Source organism: Balaenoptera physalus (genome assembly GCF_965194825.1).
Source record: "Balaenoptera physalus genome assembly, chromosome: 2".
NCBI classification, from domain to species: Eukaryota; Metazoa; Chordata; class Mammalia; order Artiodactyla; family Balaenopteridae; genus Balaenoptera; species Balaenoptera physalus.
In genome coordinates this window covers 575996-596915 of record NC_138883.1, presented here as the reverse complement: position 1 = coordinate 596915, position 20920 = coordinate 575996, and the positions used below count along the sequence as shown (strand labels likewise).

At 63.0% G+C, this 20920-nt stretch overlaps 2 gene segments (V, D, J or C); both read right to left on the bottom strand.

Annotated features, from left to right (window-relative positions):
• Positions 1-462: 462 nt before the first annotated feature.
• The window catches only part of LOC309655521 (Ig alpha-1 chain C region-like), a 193160-nt gene continuing 172702 nt past the window's right edge, over positions 463-20920 (bottom strand). The window contains exons 2-4 of the C gene segment in view: positions 1615-1914; positions 1076-1420; positions 463-908 (exon numbers count right to left, since the gene is read on the bottom strand).
• On the bottom strand, positions 11613-17220 carry LOC309655600 (immunoglobulin heavy constant epsilon-like). The segment is given in 7 exons: positions 17151-17220; positions 16114-16506; positions 15673-15996; positions 15260-15583; positions 14855-15187; positions 12427-12560; positions 11613-12332 (listed from the first exon to the last, which is right to left on the bottom strand).

Genomic DNA, 20920 nt, shown 5'->3' with positions numbered 1-20920 from the left:
TCCTGCACTTCTGTGTGCTGCGCCCACAGAGGGCCCCTGGAATCCAACCCTCTTCCCTCGCCACTCCTCCCGTGAGCCCCCCTCTGCATGATGGCACCAGCCTCTTCTCTGGCCGCCAGGCTCCCCTCTGCCTCGCTCATGCCTCCCGGCTGCCCCTAGAGGCAGTTTCCTGAAATACAAGTGACCAAGTCCCCTGCCCCTGGGAACTTTCGTGGGGCCACCGTTCTCAGAGCCCATGAGGCTGTGCGTGCCTCGCAAATCTCAGCCCCAGTTCGACCCTCACGCCTGTGCTCACACTCGTGCACGGCCATGAAGGCACGTCCAGTGTCAGGCTGAGGGGAAACCAAGGCCTAGAGAAAGTCGGGGCAGTGGCTGCTCTTTCCTCCTGGGTCCTGCCCCCTCCTGGTGTGTGCAGACCCCGAGCACGGACAGATAGGCAGCCGGAGGGAAGCGCAGAGCTGCTTCAGGCGAGCATGCAGTTTATTCAAGGGGCGGGTGGGGCGGGGGCACGGCTCAGTAGCAGACGCCGTCCACCTCTGACATAACCACGGACACGTTCACGTGGGTGGGTTTACCCGCCAGGCGGTCGATGGTCTTCTGGGTGAAGGCCAGGGGCAGGGTCTCGTGGCCCACCATGCAGGAGAAGGACTCCCCCTGCTTCCAGGCCTCGGCCTCCACGCGCAGCACGCTGGTCACGGCGAAGGTGGGGACGCTCTGGCTGTGCTCGGGCAGGGAGCTCCAGGTCAGGTACTTCTCGCGGGGCAGCTCCTGGTTCCCCTGCAGCCACCGCACCAGCACATCCTTGGGGCTGAAACCTCGCACCAGGCACGTCAGTGTCACCAGCTCGTTGAGGGCCAGCTCCTCCGACGGCGGCGGCAGCAGGTGGACCTGTGGCCGGAACGTGTTCCCTGGAGGGCAGAGAGCAGGGTCAGGGGTCTGGGCAGGGAAGAAGGTGCCCCCTGCCCCCTGGGCACCCCGTGTGGGGGTGGGTGGGAGCTGGAGGGCGGGGTGGGCTCAGGAGTGCACCTCGCGCACCGTGGAGTGCCCAGCCGCCCACTCGCGGGTCAGGGCCCACCTGAGGGTTTCTTGATGGTGGCGGTTAGCGGGTTCTTGGACTCGGGGTGGGTGGCAGTGCAGGAGAAGGACTGCCCTTTTTTCCAGGGATCGGTGCAGCGCGGCAGGACACTGGACACGCTGAAGCAACCGCAGGGGTCAGGCTTGTGCTGCTCCTGGATGGCATTCTTCCCACCTGTCGGGTTCCAGGTGAAGGTGGCGCCCTTGGGGTCTCTCAGGCCACTCAGCGTACACGTGAGGCTGGCATTGGAGCCCAGGAGCAGGTCCTCAAGGGCCGGTGGGTGCAGGGACAGGCTGACCTTGCACACAACTGGACACGATATAACTGGATGCGGCGTAGCTGGAGCTGAAAGGGAAGCCAGAGCAGGTCAGCGAGCCCCTCCGCCCGCCTCCCTGGCCTCCAGCCCCAGCCCAGGCCCCTCTTGGCCACCCCCCGGGCACTCAGCCACCTCTTGTCTGAGGGGAGTGCCCACAGGGATGCAGTCAGGGAGCTGGGTCAGGGTGGCACCATGGGGGCCCCGCCCCAGCCCGCCCTCTGACCTTTGCAGGGCACGTCCACGGCCTGGCTGGGTTTGGAGAGGTGCTGCACTTGGCATTTCACAGACTTGCTGGCTGGGCACTGGTTGGCCGGCACGGTCAGCTGGCTGCTCATGGTGTACAGGCCCCCGGCCTGAGCAGGGGGGAAGTTCCTGATGGACACGCCCTCGCCGCTCTGGCTCCAGGTCACCTTCAGTGGCTCTGACGGGAAGAAGCCCTGGACCAGACAGGCGATGACCACCTGCCCGTCTGAGTTGGCACTCCTGAGGCTCAGTGGGAAGAGTCTGGGGCTGGTTTCAGTCACTGAAACACAAGGTGTGCTGTGAGATGGCAGCCTTCGCGCTGACCAGACACCCGACACAGCCCCATGAGGGCAGGACGACGCCCGCCTTTCCTTTACACACAGAGAGTTAGTGACTGCCCCAAGGTCGCGCAGCTTATACGCGGTGCACCCGGGGCCGGCAGCGGTCACCTGAGTCCAGCTGAGCCATTTCTGAACGCGCTCCTTGGGGCTCTGAGCACGTGGGCCACACGTGCTCCTCAGACGTGGGCCCTGGCTGTCGCACGCGGCTCCCCCACCGGCCAGCTGAGTCTGCGTGTGCTGTCGGAGCCTCAGCTGCCCTCTGTGCAGTGGGCGTGGTCATGCCCTTCCCCAGCGTGTGCGGTATCGTGAGAAATGGGCCCAGGGAGAGGGCAGAGAAAAGCCAGAGCAGCCTGGGCTTGAAGCTGAGTCTGCATGGGGGCCAGTTTGTCTGTTCTGGGGCTCAAGCTGGGGAGCAGAGGGGGCCTGAGACTTCTATGTCCCCCCTCCCACTTCCTGGGTAAAAGTCCCAGTCCAACCACCTCCCCCTACAAAGCCGCCCCCCCCCATCCTCCTAAACTAGCAGTTGACTCCCATGGACTGTGGGTATCTTGAGGCTGGAGGCCCAGTTCCAAATCAGTCCTTCTGGGCTGCCCCCTGGACAGCTGGGCTACAGAGGGCATGGTCTGCCCTGGTCCTTTCACAGTTCCCTTCCGGTCAACCGGTGACGGGAGCGGGGAACATCACAGTTGCACCCTGAGGCTGCACGGCCCTTGTGTGCCCCCAACAAACATGGGGGGCTGTCTGGCTGGAAACCAGGGCTCTGGGTGTGATCCATGCTCAACCCACTGTCTCCTGTTCACCTCAGGCACTAGCCCAGTCCACCCCAGTTCAGCCCAGCCCAGCCCAGCTCAGCCCAGCTCAGCCCAGCTCAGCCCAGCTCAGCTCATGTCAACCCAGCTCAGCCTAGTTCAGCCGAGCTCGGCCCAGCTCAACTCAGTTCAAACCATCTCAACCCAGTTCAGCCCAGCCCAGCTCAGACCAGCCTAGCTCAGCCCAGTTCAGCCCAGCTCAGCCCATCCACCTCAGGCCAGTTCAGCCCAGTTCAGCCCAGCTCAGCCCAGCTCAGCCCAGCTCAACCCAGCTCAGCCCAGCTCAGCTCAGCTCAGCCCAGCTCAACTCAGCTCAGCCCAGCTCAGCTCAATCCAGTTCAGCCCAGCTCAGCCCAGTTCAGCCCAGCTCAGCTCAGCTCAACCCAGCTCAGCCCAGCTCAGCCCAGCTCAGCTCAGCTCAGCCCAGCTCAGCTCAGCTCAACCCAGTTCAGCTCAGCTCAACCCAGCTCAGGCCAGTTCAGCCCATTTCAGCACAGCTAAGCCCAGCCCAGCTCAGGCCAATTCAGCCCGGTTCAGCTCAGCTCAACCCAGTTCAGCCCAGCTCAATCCAGTTCAACCCAGCTCAGTTCAGCTCAGCTCAGCTCAGCCCAGCTCAGCCCAGCTCAGCTCAACCCAGTTCAGCTCAGCTCAGCCCAGCTCAGGCCAGTTCAGCCCATTTCAGCACAGTTAAGCCCAGCCCAGCTCAGGCCAATTCAGCCCAGTTAAGCTCAGCTCAACCCAGTTCAGCCCAGCTCAATCCAGTTCAACCCAGCTCAGTTCAGCTCAGCTCAGCTCAGCCCAGCTCAGCTCAGCTCAGCCCAGCTCAACTCAGCTCAGCCCAGCTCAGCTCAATCCAGTTCAGCCCAGCTCAGCCCAGTTCAGCCCAGCTCAGCTCAGCTCAACCCAGCTCAGCCCAGCTCAGCCCAGCTCAGCTCAGCTCAGCCCAGCTCAGCTCAGCTCAACCCAGTTCAGCTCAGCTCAACCCAGCTCAGGCCAGTTCAGCCCATTTCAGCACAGCTAAGCCCAGCCCAGCTCAGGCCAATTCAGCCCAGTTCAGCTCAGCTCAACCCAGTTCAGCCCAGCTCAATCCAGTTCAACCCAGCTCAGTTCAGCTCAGCTCAGTTCAGCCCAGCTCAGCCCAGCTCAGCTCAACCCAGTTCAGCTCAGCTCAGCCCAGCTCAGGCCAGTTCAGCCCATTTCAGCACAGTTAAGCCCAGCCCAGCTCAGGCCAATTCAGCCCAGTTAAGCTCAGCTCAACCCAGTTCAGCCCAGCTCAATCCAGTTCAACCCAGCTCAGTTCAGCTCAGCTCAGCTCAGCCCAGCTCAGCCCAGCTAAGCTCAGCTCAGCTCAGCTCAGCTCAACCCAGTTCAGCCCAGCTCAGCCCAGCTCAATCCAGTTCAACCCAGCTCAGCTCAGCCCAGCTCAGCTCAGCCCAGCTCAGCTCAACTCAACCCAGTTCAGCCCAGCTCAACCCAGTTCAGCCCAGCTCAGCCCAGCTCAATCCAGTTCAACCCACCTCAGTTCAGCTCAGCTCAGCTCAGCCCAGCTCAGCCCAGCTAAGCTCAGCTCAGCTCAGCTCAGCTCAACCCAGTTCAGCCCAGCTCAGCCCAGCTCCACCCAGCTCAGCTCACCCCAGCTCAGCCCAGCTCAGCTCAGCTCAGCTCAACCCAGTTCAGCCCAGCTCAACCCAGTTCAGCTCAGCTCAACCCAGCTCAACCCAGCTCAGCGCAGCTCAGTTCAGCTAGGCCCAGCTCAGCCCAGCTCAGCCCAGCTCAACCCAGTTTAGCCCAGTTCAGCCCAGCTCAACCCAGTTCAGCCCAGCTCAGCCCAGCTCAACCCAGTTTAGCTCAGCTCAGCCCAGCTCAGCCCAGCTCAGCTCAGCTCAGTTCAGCTCAGCTCAGCCCAGCTCAACCCAGCTCAGCTCAGCTCAGCTCAGCTCAACCCAGCTCAGCCCAGCTCAGCTCAGCTCAGCTCAACCCAGCTCAGCCCAGCACAACCCAGTTCAGCCCAGCTCAGCCCAGCTCAACACAGTTTAGCCCAGCTCAGCCCAGCTCAACCCAGTTCAGCCCAGCTCAGCCCAGCTCAACCCAGTTTAGCCCAGCTCAGCCCAGCTCAACCCAGTTCAGCCCAGCTCAGCCCAGCTCAACACAGTTTAGCCCAGCTCAGCCCAGCTCAACCCAGTTCAGCCCAGCTCAGCCCAGCTCAACCCAGTTTAGCCCAGCTCAGCCCAGCTCAACCCAGTTCAGCCCAGCTCAGCTCAGCCCAGCTCAGTTCAGCTCAGCTCAGCCCAGCTCAACCCAGCTCAACCCAGTTTAGCCCAGCTCAGCCCAGCTCAACCCAGCTCAGCTCAGCTCAGCCCAGCTCAACCCAGCTCAACCCAGCTCAGCTCAGCTCAGTTCAGCTCAACCCAGCTCAGCCCAGCTCAGCTCAGCTCAGCTCAACCCAGCTCAGCCCAGCTCAACCCAGTTCAGCCCAGCTCAACCCATTTCAGCCCAGCTCAGCCCAGGCCAGTTCAACCCAACTCAGCTCAGTTCAGCCCACCTCAGCCCAGCTCAGCCCAGTTCAGCCCAGCTCAGCCCAGTTCAGCTCAGCTCAGCCCAACCCAGCTCAGCCCAGCTCAGCCCAGCCCAGTTCAGCCCAGTTCAGCCCAGCTCAGCCCAGTTCAGCCCAGCTCAGCCCAGGCCAGTTCAGCCCAACTCAGCCCAGTTCAGCCCAGCTCAGCCCAGTTCAGCCCAGCTCAGCCCAGGCCAGTTCAACCCAACTCAGCTCAGTTCAGCTCAGCTCAGCCCAGCTCAGCTCAGCTCAACCCAGCTCAGCCCAGTTCAGCCCAGCTCAGCCCAGTTCAGCTCAGCTCAGCCCAGTTCAGCTCAGCTCAGCTCAGTTCAGCTCAGCTCAGCTCAGCTCAGCTCAACCCAGCTCAGCCCAGCTCAGCCCAGCTCAGCCCAGTTCAGCTCAGCTCAGCCCAGTTCAGCTCAGCTCAGCTCAGTTCAGTTCAGCTCAGCTCAGCTCAGCCCAGCTCAGCCCAGCTCAGCCCAGCTCAGCCCAGTTCAGCTCAGCCCAGCTCAGCTCAGCTCAGCTCAGTTCAGTTCAGCCCAGCTCAGCTCAGCCCAGCCCAGTTCAGCCCAGTTCAGCCCAGCTCAGCCCAGTTCAGCTCAGCTCAGCCCAGCTCAGCTCAGCTCAACCCAGCTCAGCCCAGCTCAGCCCAGTTCAGCCCAGCTCAGCCCAGTTCAGCTCAGCTCAGCTCAGTTCAGTTCAGCCCAGCTCAGCTCAGCTCAGCCCAGTTCAGCTCAGCTCAACCCAGTTCAGCTCAGCCCAGCTCAGCCCAGTTCAGCCCAGTTCAACCCAGCTCAGCCCAGTTCAGCCTAGTTCACCCCAGCTCCACCCAGTTCAATGCAGCTCAGCCCAGTTCAGCCCATTCTACCCAGCCCAGCTCAGCCCATATGTACAGCATCCTGCTCTGTGTCTTCTGGGTCAATGGCCGTCTGCCTTTCTCCCTCTTGTCTCTGTATTGGTACCTGTCCTCCATCCTCCCGTCCCAGGAGGCCGTAGTATGGCCTGGCTGTGGAGGAGATGAGGCCTGAATAGCTTCTGGGACCCACCTGCTCAAGGCTGCCAGAGGGTCCAACACGGCTGGGAGAGGCCCATGCCTTTTGGTCATGTGGCCATGCCCTGCTGGTCCCTGTGCCCGCCTGCCCAGAGGCGCTGGAGTGGGGAGGGAGAACCAGGCCTCGTCCAGGCCTGCCTGTTGGCCGTGTGGTCTCAGCCGACCCCTGCCCCGCTCTGGGCCGTTTGCGCTGCGAGGTGAGGCTGACGCTGGGAAGGGGCTGCATGGCGGTGTCTGGCCCACAGGCGGGGGTCACTCACCCACTTCCTGTCCCGCCAGTTGTGGCCGCGTGCCTCCACGTCATGTCTGGTCTGTGGTCTGGCTGTGGCGGGACCAGGTGTGTGTGGCCTGGGCTGTGGGACCCCCAGGAGCCTGGCCCTGGCCTGAGGCCATGTGGGTGCAGGCGGGTGCCGTGGGGGGTGTGTCTCCACGGGGCGCCCACGGGGCTGGGCTGGGGGCCGAGGTGCAGAGAAGCAGAGGCCGAAGTAGACAGAGTCAGGGGCTTAGGGTCCCTGAGGTAGAAATAGTCCCAGAGGTGCAGATGGAGTGAGGGCCGGAGGGGAGGTTGCACAGGCCGGCAGGGCCGGGAGCCCCAAGGGACAGCCTCACCAGAGTGACCGCAGTGAGCAGGCCCCACAGACCTTCAGGCCACAGGGCAGCTGTGAGGGTGGGGAGCCTCTCCCTCCTGGCCACGACCAGGGGCTGCCCCTCCTCCGCCAGCCTCAGCAGCAGCGGGGCCCTGGACTGAAGCTGGGCAGGGCGTGTGGACCCCCCCTGCCTGGAGCCTGGAGTCCTGTGGGTCGGGGTGGCTGAGGGCCTCCCCCTGCCTGCATCCACCCAATTCCCTGCCCAGGCTTCTCCCACCCACGGGCCCTGCTGGCTGCCCGGCTGCTTGGCCCTCCCCGCTGCCCCTCAGGAGGCGGCCCCGGCCTGGGCACACGAGGGGCCGTGGGGCCTGGTTTGCACCTGCTTTCGCATGTTCATTCATTTCTTCACACCCAGAAGGTTCTGGAGCTACACACAGGGACCCATGGTCCCCTCCCGGGAAGGACACCATTGGGGGGAGAGCTGCAGGCAGGTGGAGGGGGGAGATCAGCGTTTCCCTGGGGGAGGGGTGGGCCCAGGACGGGAGTTGGGGCAGGTGGGCTGGGAGGGGGAGATGGATGGAGGAAGGGGAGCCTGGGGCATGGCACCGGGTGGGCAGACACACCTGGCTTGGTCAAGGGACTTCTGGCGTTTTATCACGGACCCTGGCACACCCACAGCATCGCCCACGAGGGGCACTTCCGCCCGGGCCGCCGGACTCTGGTCCACCCCCCGCCCACCGCTCTCATGAGCACCAGAGGCGCCTGCATCGTGGTTGACTGGCCCTGAGCATCCTTCCTCTTGCCGGCCCGTGAGGTCCTGGGGCCCTGCACCTTCCGGGGGTCTGAAGCCCCGGTGTCCCCTGGAGCCGCCCTGAGGGAGCTGGAGGAGTGGGACTTGGGGTGAGTGGTTGAGGCAGTGCCTGGCGGCAGTGGAGGAAACAGAGGAGGGCGGTGCGGGGCGGGGGGCCGCTCTCTCCTGAGGCCGGTGTCCCCCACGCAGACAGCACTGCCCTGCTGTGGGCACAGACGGGCACGGAACGCGGGGCAGAAAGAAGAGCTTGGACTTGAGGCGGACGGATGTGGGGTCTCGCACAACCTGACGGTCGCAGTGGTTGGGGGAAGGGCCTGAGCCCGAGTGGACACTATTGTTAAGACTAATGAGCACCTTTGGGGGTCAGGGACTTGCCGAGCGTGGCTCCAGTTGGGAGGGAGGAGCCGGGACCGGGCGAGTCCCCCCTGGGCTTCTTCGGAAGGAGGAAGGGCCTCGGCTTGGCCAAGGCCTACTGGCTGGTGGTGAGTGTCCTGGGGCCGCGACAAAGGACCTCACACTGAGGGGCTTGAAACAACAGAAATTCAGTCTCACACTCTGCAGCCAGACGCCCGAGATCCAGGTGTCCCAGGGCCCTGCTCCCGCCAGAAGCTCCAGGGGAGGGTCCCTCCTGCCCTCAGCCTCTGGTGGCCCCAGGCATCACCCAATCTCTGCCTCTGCCCTCATACGACCTCCTGCCCTGAGTCTGATCTCTCCTCCTCTGTCCCTTGTAAGGACGCTTCTCACTGGATTCAGGGCCACCTGGACAATCTCATCTTAAGATCCTTAACTTCAATCACATATGCAAAGACCCTTCGTCTGAATAGGATCACCTTCACGGGTTCCAGGGCTTAGGACGTGGACATAACTTCTGGGCCTGGGGGCACCATTCTGCCCACTGTGGTGGGTTAATGCAGAAGAAAGAGGAGGGGGAGTAGAGGGGAGCCGAGAAGGTGGGGTCTTGCTGCTGGGAGGGCGTGTGCGGCAGGGTTGCTGGGTCTGGAGCCCGGCTGGCTGGGTGGGATCCACCCCCTGCTCTCCTCTGCGGGCCTGCCCTTGGGCTGTGCTCCCACTGTGCCAGCCCCTCTGGGTGGGGTGACTGCCACTGTTCTCGGAGAGACACCAGTGAGTGGCCTTGAAGTGGGATCTTAGTTCCCTGCCCAGGAATTGAACCCAGGTATCCTGGGTGAAAACCAGGAATCCTAGCTGCTAGACCACCAGGGGCCGGAGGCTAGAAGCAAAGTTGCCCTGGCTCTTGCCCCGTTTGAAAGCAAGAGTGTTTCAAGGAGGAAAAAGTGTAAAAAGAGGTACGAAGTTTGTTGTTAGAGACAGAGCACGACATGTGGGGGAGCACGCAGAGAAGTAGTTTATTTAAGACAGGAGCAAGGCAGACATACTCAGCTGGAGAGAGAGGGTGTGGGCGTCCTCCCTGATGAGGCGCAGTAAAGCGGGGGCCAGACGGTTTGCACAGGGCACTCCTCCCGGACCTTTGTCTTCCTCTGGCCTATTACCGCGCCTCTTCTCCCGCATCTGACCTGTCCTAGGGCCCTCCCGACAAGTGCGTATCTTCTTGACAAGAAAGATTCCAACGCAAAGGCTAACGGGAAGTTTGACAACACATTATGGGGTGGCACCCCCTCCCTTTTTGACCCCCGAGGAGGCTTCCTGCGCATGTGCAGGCGGGGAGCTTGCCCTGACCTCAGGAGCGATAGACATGGTCGTCTTATCTCTTTACTCCAGCAGGGCTCAGCTCCTGCCACTAACTTTGTCCTTGGAGTGTCAGGGAAAGCAGAGCTCCAGGTTACTCTGCTTGGCAAGCTCCAGCCTCTCAGCCCAGGGGCCCATCTATCTCCTATTTCACCACCTTTCTTCCCGACTTGGGGAAGATGCACGTTGTCCATGTGTGACGACGCCCAGCTTACAGGGCCCCACGTGGGCTGAGCCCTTGTTGCCCTCGTTCCGGATTCCACAGTGGGTCTCATGATCTGGGGTGCAAGTCAGAGAAAGGGGACACTCAGCTCTGCCCCCGGGGGCTCCTGGCTCAGGAGATGGGGAGGAAGGCCCCTGGACCTCGGCTTGAGAGGGCCATGCAGGTGGGGGCCGGTCTTGGGGCCTAGTTTCCTGAAACTGTGTGCGGGTCTGTGCAGGTGTGAGTGTGTGAGTGTCGGTGTGAGGGGGCAGAGCAGAGCAGGGCTGCGCCCTTGACCTTGTGTGAAGTGCTCTACTGCCCCTCTCATGTTCTATTTGAACCAAACACTCGGGCTCTCTGGACAAGCCTCAGAGTTGCCCAGTGCTGGGTTTTCTGTGCCCGACCCCAGCAGGCTGCACGGTCCGTGTCGGAGTCCGTGGGATGCCTGGTCTCCCAGTGCAGATGGCGGCTCTCAGAAGGGCCTTCGCCACAAGTGGACTCTCCTGTCAACACAGTCTGGGCATTCGTATGCTGGGAAGGAGGCCACCGGGCCCTGAAGAATGATCTTAGCTGCTCACAGGTCCTCAAAGAGGCCAAGACGGTCACTCACTGCCCCTAGTTTCCTCCTATTGTACCTTTTCCAATTATTGAAACATTTTCTTCCTGTTATTGGCCACCCAATAAGCCACCCGGTTTTTCCTTATGGTGCAGGACCCACTGCTCACATTTCTTTCTTTTCATTGGTTGCTGAGTGCTCTTTGTATATGAAGGAGTCCTGCCCTGTGTCACATGTGCTCATGCGCTCTGCCCCGTTTCTATGGAACTTCAGAGCCTCTTGTGGGCGGGCTTCTCCAGCTCTTTACCCTCAGGAGGAGGCTCAGCCCGGGCCCACCACTGTGCTTGGCCAGCCGGCCCTCTCCCTGGTGCCTGTGGCTCCTGCCTTCGTGGCTCCCAGCTTTCTTCTCGAGGACGGTGGCGGCCAGCCCCAGACAGCTCTCGCTTGCTCATCAGGATGTCCGGGCTGGCTGGCGGGATGGGGCCTGAGGACTGGCCTGTCTGCGTGAGCTCAGTGGGTGGACGGCTGGGTGGTGACTGGGGCCCCAGGAGGCTGATGCCGGCCTCCATCCTGGTGCTTGTGCAGCTGTGTTCCTGCGGCCTCCTGCACTGACCACTGAATGAGCCCCTCAGGGTTTGCCCACGGGGATGGGGATTGTTGCTTTTACCTTTGTGCGGAGAGGGGCGGTGAGTCTGGGCTGGAGGCCAGTGGCGCAGGCGTGGTGGAGCCTGAACCGGGGTCTCTGTGGGTATTGAAGGACTCTTGAGGCGGAGCCCAGCTGGACACTTGGGTCCTCGGGGCCCAGAGCTGCCCTCTGCCCCCTTCCCTCTGGCCCCTTGTCCACGTCCTCGGGGGGGGGGGCGCACCTCCTGCTCCCAAGGGACCACAGGCACCTCCCCCAAGGTACGCTCAGGTGGCATGGGGTTCTTTACTTAAAGGAACTTTACAAGGAAAAGTAAAGAGAGAGAGGTCGACCTGATTCTGGCAGTGGATCAGCTGGAAGATGGATGTCTGTCTTGTTTCTTTGAAGAAAGAATTTAAGAAAGAGACCAAGATTGTGAAATAGAGACAGTGTTTACTAGAAGGAAGGTACGAGTGGAAGAGCACATGGGAAACTTGGAGCGAGTCATGTGCCATAGGGGTGGCTTAGGTTGCTTACATGGGGACAGTTTTCCAGGTGGTCTCTGGCCAATCATCTCCAAGTGTCAGCAGGAGAGTGACTGCAGCTGCTCAGCCTGGATGGAGCCCATCTATCTCCTACGTCGGGACGAGGGCATGGGGGACGGGGGTGGGTGCTGCAGGGCTGATCTGGCCACACTGCGGACCCCTTGGGAAGCGCCTTTTGCTGTGGGACCCTGCCTCACAGCCTAGGGCCCTGCCCGCAGCCCTGAAAACTGCCCTGGCCCCTCCCCAGAAGGTCTGCTCTGCAGCCTCATTCTGCACGAACGGGGCCTGGGGGTGGACAGCAGGGAGGGTGGGCACGGGACAGGAGCAGGGCATGGGGGGCGGTGGCCTTGGACCTGGGGGCACGGAGGGCGGGACTGAGCCTGGGGAGTGAGCCCTTGGCTTGGCTGGGCTGAACTCAGACGCTGGATTGGGCTGGTTGGGACTCTGAGGCCTGGATTTGGCTCTGGGCTCCAGCGTGGGCTGGGCCATGGGCTCCAGGCCGTCACTGTGTTTCAGGGGTTGTTCAGTCAGAGCCGGTGTGGGCCCAAGCCCAGGGGCCTGGGAGAAGCCTGGGGTGGTCAGCAGCCACGCCCAGCCCAGGCCTCTCTGTGGAGGGAACAGATGCTCTTCTGGGACTTGCCCCAAAGTGGGGTGGTGTGGGGCTGTGATAGGTGGGCCCCCTTGTCGCCTTCGACCTTGGGGCTGAGCTGGAACCTCTGGGCGCCCGTGTGCTGGTCGCTGGGCCCCTGACTCTGGCCCCTTGGGGGCTGTTCTGCTCCTTCCTCCGGCCCAGGGTAGAGCTGGCCGCCTCGGGGCTGCTCACACGAGGAGGGGAAAGGCAGGGCTGTGCAACGTTCGTGTAGTCGCGGGAAGCCTGCGGCTGCTCCTGCCGGACGGCGGCCAGGACCCACTTCGCCTGGGAGGACGGCGTGTGTGAGGGACTCTGTGCCCAGGCCGAGGTTCTCCCTCTCTCTGGGCGCCCCGCCCTGGAATGGGGCGCCCGTGCCCACCTTGCAGAGGGTGACGGTAGCGCTGTAGCTCACGCTGAGCAGGAAGAGCGCCACGAAGGTGAGGAGGCTGGTCCGTGTGCCCTGCAGCTCCTCGCTCTCGGCTGCCTCTGCACACAGGTCCTCCAGGGCCAGCTCTGCGGGCGTCAGCCGGTCAGCCCCCTGGCCTCGGGGTCCGACGGGGAAGGACAGGCCTGGCCACCCTTAGGGAGCAGAGGGGACTGGGCCGGGCGCCCTTGTCCTGGGCGGTCCCTCCGTCCGGCCCCTCTGCGACTGCCCAGAGCCACCAGCCGGACCTGCAGGGTGGGGGGTTGGAAGCCCCCGAGCCGGCCGGTGGCCGTGTGGGGCGGCACCGTTCCCCTGCCCTCTGCTGTCCCTCCGCTCTCAGGTGGCTGGCGTTTTCTCTCCCCCAGTTTCTCCGGCTTTTCTCCTGACTGCCGGTCGCCCCTCTCAGCCCCGCGGGCCCCTCACCTCAGCTCCAGCTCTGCCCCACCCCGCTCCCTGCCCCGTGGCAGGCAGGGTCCCCCGGCCTGGGGAGCGCCCACGTCCACCCACTGCATGGCCTGTGGCCGCCCAGTCCGGCCCCCTGGGCCCCGTTCCTGCTCGGCTCCGTTCTCGCCAGCCTGGGGGCCCCTTGAAGAGCCCAGGCTGGCCTCCCTGCCTGGAGCCCTCAGGAGGGGCTCTGGACCCGGGAGGGCCCCTAGGCTCATTGGATCATCGCAGTGGGTGCCCCGAGGGCTCGGTCCGGCCGCACAGACCTTGCGCAGTCTGCAGGAGCCCAGAGCCGCCCCTGGCCTCCGGCTCCTCCTGTCCTGGGGCTGGGCCCCTTCCTTCCCCAGCACGGCCTCTGCTCTGGGCTCGTGTTCAGGGTGTGGGCTGTGCATGTGCTGCTTTCTGTGTGGCTGTGGTGGGTGCCTGCGTGCTGTCCACGTGTGTGTCTGTCCGTGTGTGTCAGTATGTATCTGTGTGTGTCCATGTGTGTGTCCACGTGTGTCTGTGTCCATATGTGTCTGTGTATATCCACGTCCGTGTGTGCCAGAGTGTCCATCCATGTGTATCAGTATGTGCCCATGTGTGTGTCCGTGTGTGTCCACACGCATGTGTCTCTGTGCGCCTGTGTCCATGTCTGTGTGTATCCATGTGTGTCTCCATGTGTCTGTGTGTGTCTGTGTCTGTGTTCATGTGTGTGTCTCCATGTGTCTGTGTGCCTGTTGTGTCTGTGTCCATGTGTATCAGTGTCTGTGTCCATATGCGTCCGTGTATATCTGTGTCCATGTGTGTCAGTGTGTCTGTCCATGTGTGTCTGTTCACGTGTATCAGTATGTGTGTCTGTGTGTGTCCATGTGTCTGTGTGTGTCTGTGTCCATGTGTGTCAGTATGTATCCGTGTGTGTCCATGTCTGTGTCCCCGTGTGTCTGTGTCCGTGTGTGTGTCTGTGTGTGTGTCCATGTGCGTCAGTGTGTGTCTGTGTGTCCAACTGTCCATCTGTGGGGTGCAGCTGACGGGGAGGGGCTGGCTGCAGGAGGAAGCCACGTGGGGCGACGGGTGGGTCCAGGGGCCCAGGTATGACGGCGAAGGGTTTGGGAGTGGCCTGGGAGCGAGGGCGGGCCTTGGGAGGCCACCTGTGAGTGTGTGTGAGACGCTACCAGCGGTTGGCAGTGCCGTGTGACTTGGGTGGGTGCGGAGCCTTGGCACCAGCGGGCATGACAGTGTGAGGGTGCGTGCGAGGGCTGGGCGTTTCCCTGGATCGATTCAGGGTGGAGTGAGGCTGAGCAGCAAGATGGGGGACACAGGGCGCCGACCCCGGCCTGGTGTGACCACGCAGGTAGGATGGGGGGTGAGAAGGCCGGGGTCAGAGGAGTGGGCTCCGCACTGGCCCCTGTGCAGGGTTGGCCCGTTTGTGCCCAGGAGGTGACGGTGGAGGGACCTGCGTGTTGGTGCCGGTGCGGGGGACTGACTTGGCCCATTTCTCTACCTGGAGGGCCTGTGTGTGCAGCTGGACTTGGGAGCTTGGGGGCTTGTCTGTGTCCAGAGGGGCTGGCAGGAGGCTAGGGGTGGAGGCTGAGGCCTCCGGGACCTCCGGGAGAGGCTGAGGTCTCTGTGGTCCCTCCCCTAGGACCACTCTCTGGCTCTTAGAACTCCTTTGAGTGGATAGAGTGTATAGTGGGGTGGCGGGGAGGGCCTCTGACACAGATGGCAATGCTGGATGGAGCCACGCCTCAGCCCCGGCCCCCGCCCCGTGCCTTCCTTTCCTTGTGCCAAGACACTGCTCCCTGCCCCACAGCTCCCCAAGAACGGGCACGCCCAGGGCTCTGAGCAGGCACTGGAGTGTTTATTGACAATGGATGGAAGGTCTGGCCGGCCCCCTCCCCCGCCCCAGCAGGATGGAGCCCTGGGACGGGGGGAGGGAGGGAGGTCAGGCATCATTTACCAAGCTCGATGGACATCGATCTCTCGAGGGTCCTTGAGCCGGACAGGGCCTCGTGGACCACCTGGCAGGTGAACGTGCTCCTCTGCTGCCAGTCGGCCTGCTTGACTGCCAGGTGGCTGTAGACGAAGAAGGCGGGGCTGGAGCCGCGGACCCTGTGGGGCCCCGTGCTGGTGTGCTGGTCCGCCTGCATCGGGGCGCCGTTCCGCAGCCACCGCACGGAGATATCCGCGGGGAAGAAGTTCTGGATCAGGCAGGTGAGGGTGACCTCGCCCTTGGTCTTGAGCTCCTCCTTGGGTGGCGGGAACACGTAGACCTCGGGAATCATACGCTTGCCTGCAGACAGGTGTGTGGTCAGCCAGACTCCACCTGGGAGGCCCGCCCACCTCCCCTCAGCCTGCAGCTCACCAGGGCCCTTGGAGATGGAGCGCAGGATCTCCTTGGGCAGGTGTGGGTGGGCCACTTTGCAGTAGTAGGTCTCGCCCTCAATCCAGTCACTGACGTCCACCGGCAGGGTGGACGTGACGGTGACCGTCCCGTTGAACTGAGTCTTGGCGATGGGCGGGTCTGGATAGACTAGATCCTTGTTCTCCGTGGACCAGGTCAGTGTCATGTCCTTTTCGCTGGCCAGGTCCACCACCAGGCAGGTGATCTTGGGTGACTTGTTGACGTACAGGTCGAGGGGTGTGGGTGGGCTCAGGTAGGCGCTCACGCCACGGGGCTCAGACTCGGCTGTGTGGGGGAGGGGACTGAGTGAGGCTGAGTCTGCCCTCCTCTCTGAATCCCGAGCGGCTGGGTGTTGGCGTGGGCGAGCACCATACCTGTGCACCTGCGGGCGTGGTTGTCGTAGGTGAAGCCATAATAGGTGACCCGGCAGGTGTAGGTGATTTGGGACACCCACTGGCCCTGCGTGATGTTGAGCTCGCTGTAAGTGGAGGCCAGTTTGCCCTCCACCCTTTCGGGGCCGGTGTGTGGGAACACGTCTGTGGCCTCACGCCCGTCCACCAACCAGGTGACCTTGATTTTGCCTGGGGTATAGCCGGAGATGAGGCACAGGAGCTGGATGGTGGTATGGGTGTCACCACGGGGGTCGCAGGAGGAGTAAAAGAGCTTCACAGAGGGGTCGGGGAAGCTCTTGGTGCACCCTGGTGGCAGAGGCAGCAGGAGTGGGGTTGGCCTCTCTGAGCCCCCAGCCCCTCCTCCCTGTGCCTCCTGCCCGGCCTCCCCCTCCCCCTCCGGCTGTCTCGCGGGCTGGCCCAGACCTGGCTCACCAGTGACGGCCTTGGTGGTGGTGGTGTTGGACGCAGCGTGAGCCACACTGCAGGTGAACTTCTGCTTGGACCACTCGCCCGAGACTGTCACCTGGCTGCTGGTGGTGTAGAGGCTGGAGTTCAAGTTTTGGACGGCAGGGAAGGTCAGGGTGCTCCTGTTCAGGGACGCTGTGTCCCAGGTCATGGTCACTGGCCCCGGGAAGTAGCCCGTGACCAGGCAGCCCAGCGTCACAGAGGTGGCATTGGTAGCACTTGTGCAACAGGAGCCCAAGGGGTAGACGGATGGGCCGTGGATGGAGGCTGTGGGGACAAGACAGGGGTCAACGCTGGCCTCAGGACTGTCACCCGTATGTGCTAGACTAACTGCTGGCTTTGGAGGGTGGGCTGTGGGGTCGGGGGGGGTGGTCCCGTGCAGGGAACACGGGGACTCTGCTCCAGCTTTGGGGGACAGATGGCCCCTCCTGGGTCCTTTCCTCATCTCCTGATTCCACTAGGGACGCCCTCCAGTGAATCCTTGTGCCCCTGCAGAAGCAGTGGCTGTCACTGCCCTTGGCCAGGACTCCTGCCCTCAGCCCCAAGTGGGTGGACACGGGGCTCTTGAGTGGAGGCGCTAACCCACTCCCTGAGGTGGAGGCTCAGAGCCCATAGCCCCCTGTCGGCACCCGGGGACCCAGAGAGACCCCCCCCAGGAGTTACCAGGCTACTCTTCTGCCCCCACTCATAGACCCCCATTGGAGATCAGGGACTCTGAGAACCCCAGTAGCCACCAGTCTGTCCCCTCTGCCCCACCCATAGCCCTGGGGACACAGGGACCCCCAGGGTCACCAAGCTGCTTTCCCACTCCTAACCCTAACTCAGACCCCCATCGGGGATCAGGGAGACCCCCAGGAACCACCAAGCTGGCCCTTCTGCTCCCAACCAAAGACCTCATAAGGGCCTGGCGATCCACAGGACCCCACTTCCCAGGAATCACCTTGTGTCCCCGCCCCACTCCAAAGTCCCTGTGGGCTTGCTGTGGGCGGATCCACCTGCCACCCACTGGGCCCCTGCTACCTGCAGCCGTGGGTCAGCCTTCAGGTCCCTGAGCTGCTTTGCCATGGCTGCCCTTTCACCCCATCCTTCGGCTGACCAGCCCAGGCCCCCTGGTGCTCTACCTGCCCTGCTGACCCCCCAAGGGGAGCCCGATTACAGGCCCCATGGAGAGAGGACAAAGACCCCTCAGAGCCCTCCTCAGTCCCCCTCAGCCCTTCTCAGGCTCCTCTGGTTCCCATGCCTGTCTGCACATGCCCTGGCCTTGGAGCTCCAGACCCCAGCCATGCCGGCTCTGCATCCCAGCTCAGCTCTTCCACCTTATTCTATTCTGCCGGCTAGGCCAGCTGAGTACAGCCCGGATGACCTTGTGGCAGGACAGCTGAGACCAAGCACACAAGCTCGCACGTACGGCCCAGCGCCCCAACGAGTCCTGCTCATTTCAAGTCAGCTCAGCCCAGAACAGCCTGCCTTGGTCCAGCCTGGCCCGCTTCAGCCCCTGACATCCCATCTCAAGCAAAACAACTCATCTGAGCTGCGTCCACATGGTTCATTTTAGTTCAGTTTAGCTGACTGAGCAAAGTTGGCCAGGATGACCCCACAGCCCACTCCACCCAGTTAATCCAGCTCAGCCCAGGCCAGTCCTGCCCAGCTCAACCCAATGTAGCCATACTCAGCTCAGCCCAGGCCATTCCTGCCCAGCTCAGCCCAATGTAGCCCTACTCAGCTCAGCCCAGCCCAGCCTAACCCAGTTCAGCCCAGCTCAGCCCAGTGTAGCCCAGCTCAGCCCAGCTCAGCCCAGTTCAGCTCAGCCCAGTTCAGCCCACTTCAGCCTAGCTCAGCCCAGTTCAACCCAGTTCAGCTCAGCTCAAATCAACCAAGCCCAGCTCATCCCAGTTCAACCCAGTTCAGCTCAGCTCAGCCCAGTTTGGCCCAGTTCAACCCAGTTCAGCTCAGCTCAGCCCAGTTCAGCTCAGCTCAGCTCAACCAAGCCCTGCTCATCCCAGTTCAGCTCAGTTCAGCCCAGTTCAGCTCAGTTCAGCCCAGCTCAGGCCAGTTCAACCCAGTTCAGCTCAGCCCAGCCCAGCTCAGTCCAGTTCAGCCCAGCTCAATCCAGTTCACCCCAGTTCACCCCAGCTCAGCTCATTTCAACCCACTTCAGCTCTGCCCAGTTCACCCCAGCTCAGCCCAGTTCAACCTAGTGCAGCTCAGCCCAGCCCAGCTCAGCATAGTTCAGCTCAGCCCAGTTTAGCCCAGTTCAGCCCAACTCAGCCCAGTTCAGCCCAGTTCAGCTCAGTTCAGCCCAGTTCAGCCTAGCTCAGCCCAGTTCAACCCAGTTCAGCTCAGCCCAGCCCAGCTCAGCCCACCTTAGCCCAGTTCAGCCTCACTCAGCTCAGCCTAGCCCAGTTCAGCCCAGTTCAGCTCAGCTCAACCAAGCCCAGTTCAACCCTGTTCATCCCTGCTCATCCCAGTTCAGCTCAGTTCAGAACAGCTCAGCCCAGTTCAGCCCAGTTCAGACCAGCTCAGCCCAGTTCAGCCCAGTTTAACCCAGCTCAGCCCATCTCAGCCTAGTTCAGCCCAGTTCAGCCCAGCTGAAAATTGTTCAGCCCAGTTCAGCTCAGCTGAGTTCAGCCCAGCTCAGCCCAGTTCAACCCAGTTCAGCTCAGCCCTGCTCATCCCAGTTCAGCCCAGCTCAGCCCCGTTCAACCCAGTTCAGCTCAGCCCAGCTCAGCCCAGCTCAGGCCCAGCCCTCCGGGGTAGGCAAGCTCAGCAGAGAAGAGCCCAGCCCAGAGCATTCAGCCCAGGTGAGCCCAGATTGCCCACTTTATCCCACCTGACTATGCTTGCTGGGCCCCACTCAGCCGAGCCCAGTTTCTTCTGACAGCCCAGCTCAGTCCAGCAGAGTCTGCGGCCGCCTAGTTCATCTGAGCACAGCCCAGCCGAGCCAACCTAGGATGGCTGAGTCCTGAGCTCTGGTCAGCTGGACCAGCCTGCTGCCTCCCTGTCTATCCAAAGCAGCCTGGTCCAGGAGAGCCCCGCTCAGCCCCACTGGCCCCGCTGAGGACAGCCTCTCTCTAAGCCCACTTCACCTGGCTCAGTCCACCCAGCTTGGCCCAGAATCCCCTTGGCTCAGGGCAGCCCAGCTCACTTTAGCTCAGCGCACGGTCCCGCATGGCTGAGGACAGCCCTTCTGGCCAGTGTGGCCCAGCTGAGGCTGGGATAGTTCATCTCCCTCCACATAACTGCATCCACTCAAGCCGAACTTGGCCCAGCCCAGCCCTGCCTGGCCTACCCTAGTCAGGCTGGCTCAGGCCCGACGATGTGGGCCCAGGCCTGCCTGCCATGTTGGCCGGCCTAGGGACTGAGCCCCGCTGCTTCCCCCTGACCCTGGGCTGGCCGTCACCGCTTTTACTGGTTGTAGGCAGATCCACGCTCAGCCCAAGGTCCATGCCCTGTGTGTGATTCTTGCCCTGGCCCTGACCTGTCTGAGATTCTCGGCCCCTTGGTCTTCTCCAGGTCGGCTTCGAGCGTTCTCTTACTTCCCTGTGTCTCCACGCAGGGAAGGGACAGCTGCAAGGCAAGCAGTGGCCCAGAAGCTGGGTCCCCACTGGGTGGGCGGTCCAGGTGTCTTCTCCCAGCAGTGGTCTGGGCAGCTCCAGTGGCTGGGTGCCTGAGGGGCTGCGGTCCTCTGTCGGGTGCCCATGGCTGCTGTGGCCCATCTGGCCAGTGGTGGCCGTCTGCAGCCTCCCAGATAAGGTGAATCGTTAGGAACCATTGCTGTTATTTTTATGTCCAGACGATAGGGCCTGGGGCGGGGCGGGGCAGGGGGGCGAGCTCTGCCTCAGTGCTCTCAGCTAAAAATGGAGTGGGAAGCCGCAGGGGCCTCGGCAGCCCTGGAAGTTCCCTTCTCTCTCTCTGTTCTCGGGAAGTCGACCCAGTGACGGCCGGTCTCAGGTGAGGCTCCTCTCTGTGGCCTCTTCCCCGGCCTCTGCCACCCGGCTCGTGACCTCTTTCCCTTGACGCCACGGGCTGACTTGGTGAGCGGCTGGCACACACTGTGGTCACCACGACGGCCCGGGAAGGGAGAGGGCACCAGGCACCGCCACCGCTGCCCCCGAGGCAGCCCCGTGAGGGACGGTCCTGGCCTTTTTGTGCCTGAGAAGTTGAGGCCCGCGTGGCCTAGGTGCCCGTGGTGGAGCGCGGGGCTTTCTGAGCAGTGGTCTGGGGGCTGGCCCGGTGGGCGGCCCTGGGTGCGAGTGTGAGAGGCTGTGGGTCCAGCTGCGTGTAGGCAGGTGCTGGTCCTCTGGTGGCTTCCTGGGCACCCTGCCGGCCGGCAGTCTCACCCGCTGTCTGCGAGCCGGCTTCCCGATCGCCGTCCTGCAGCTGGGCTCCCATCGGGGCTGCGGCTGGGCTGCGTGGCCGGCAAGGGCTGGCAGGGGCCTGTGGGGCGGGGGGACGTGACTGTGAGCTTGGCCAGTGGCTCGGCAAGACCTCTGTAGCCACCGGACCCTGGGGTGTACCACGCAACCCTGTGCTGTTGCTGTCCGTCAAGGTGTGGGGACCACAGAGTGGCCTTCGTAGAGGTGCCCACAGCATTCGACTCCGGTCTGTCGGGGCGGCCAGTCTACCATCGACGCTCCACTGGCATGTGCTGAGCCAGATGGTGTGCTGAGTCTCGGCCTTGCCTCCATGCTGTGGACGTGTCCTGCAGGCCGGTGTGTCCCTGGAGCCCCCCAAAGCCCCCCAAAGGCCCACACACAGGGGAGGC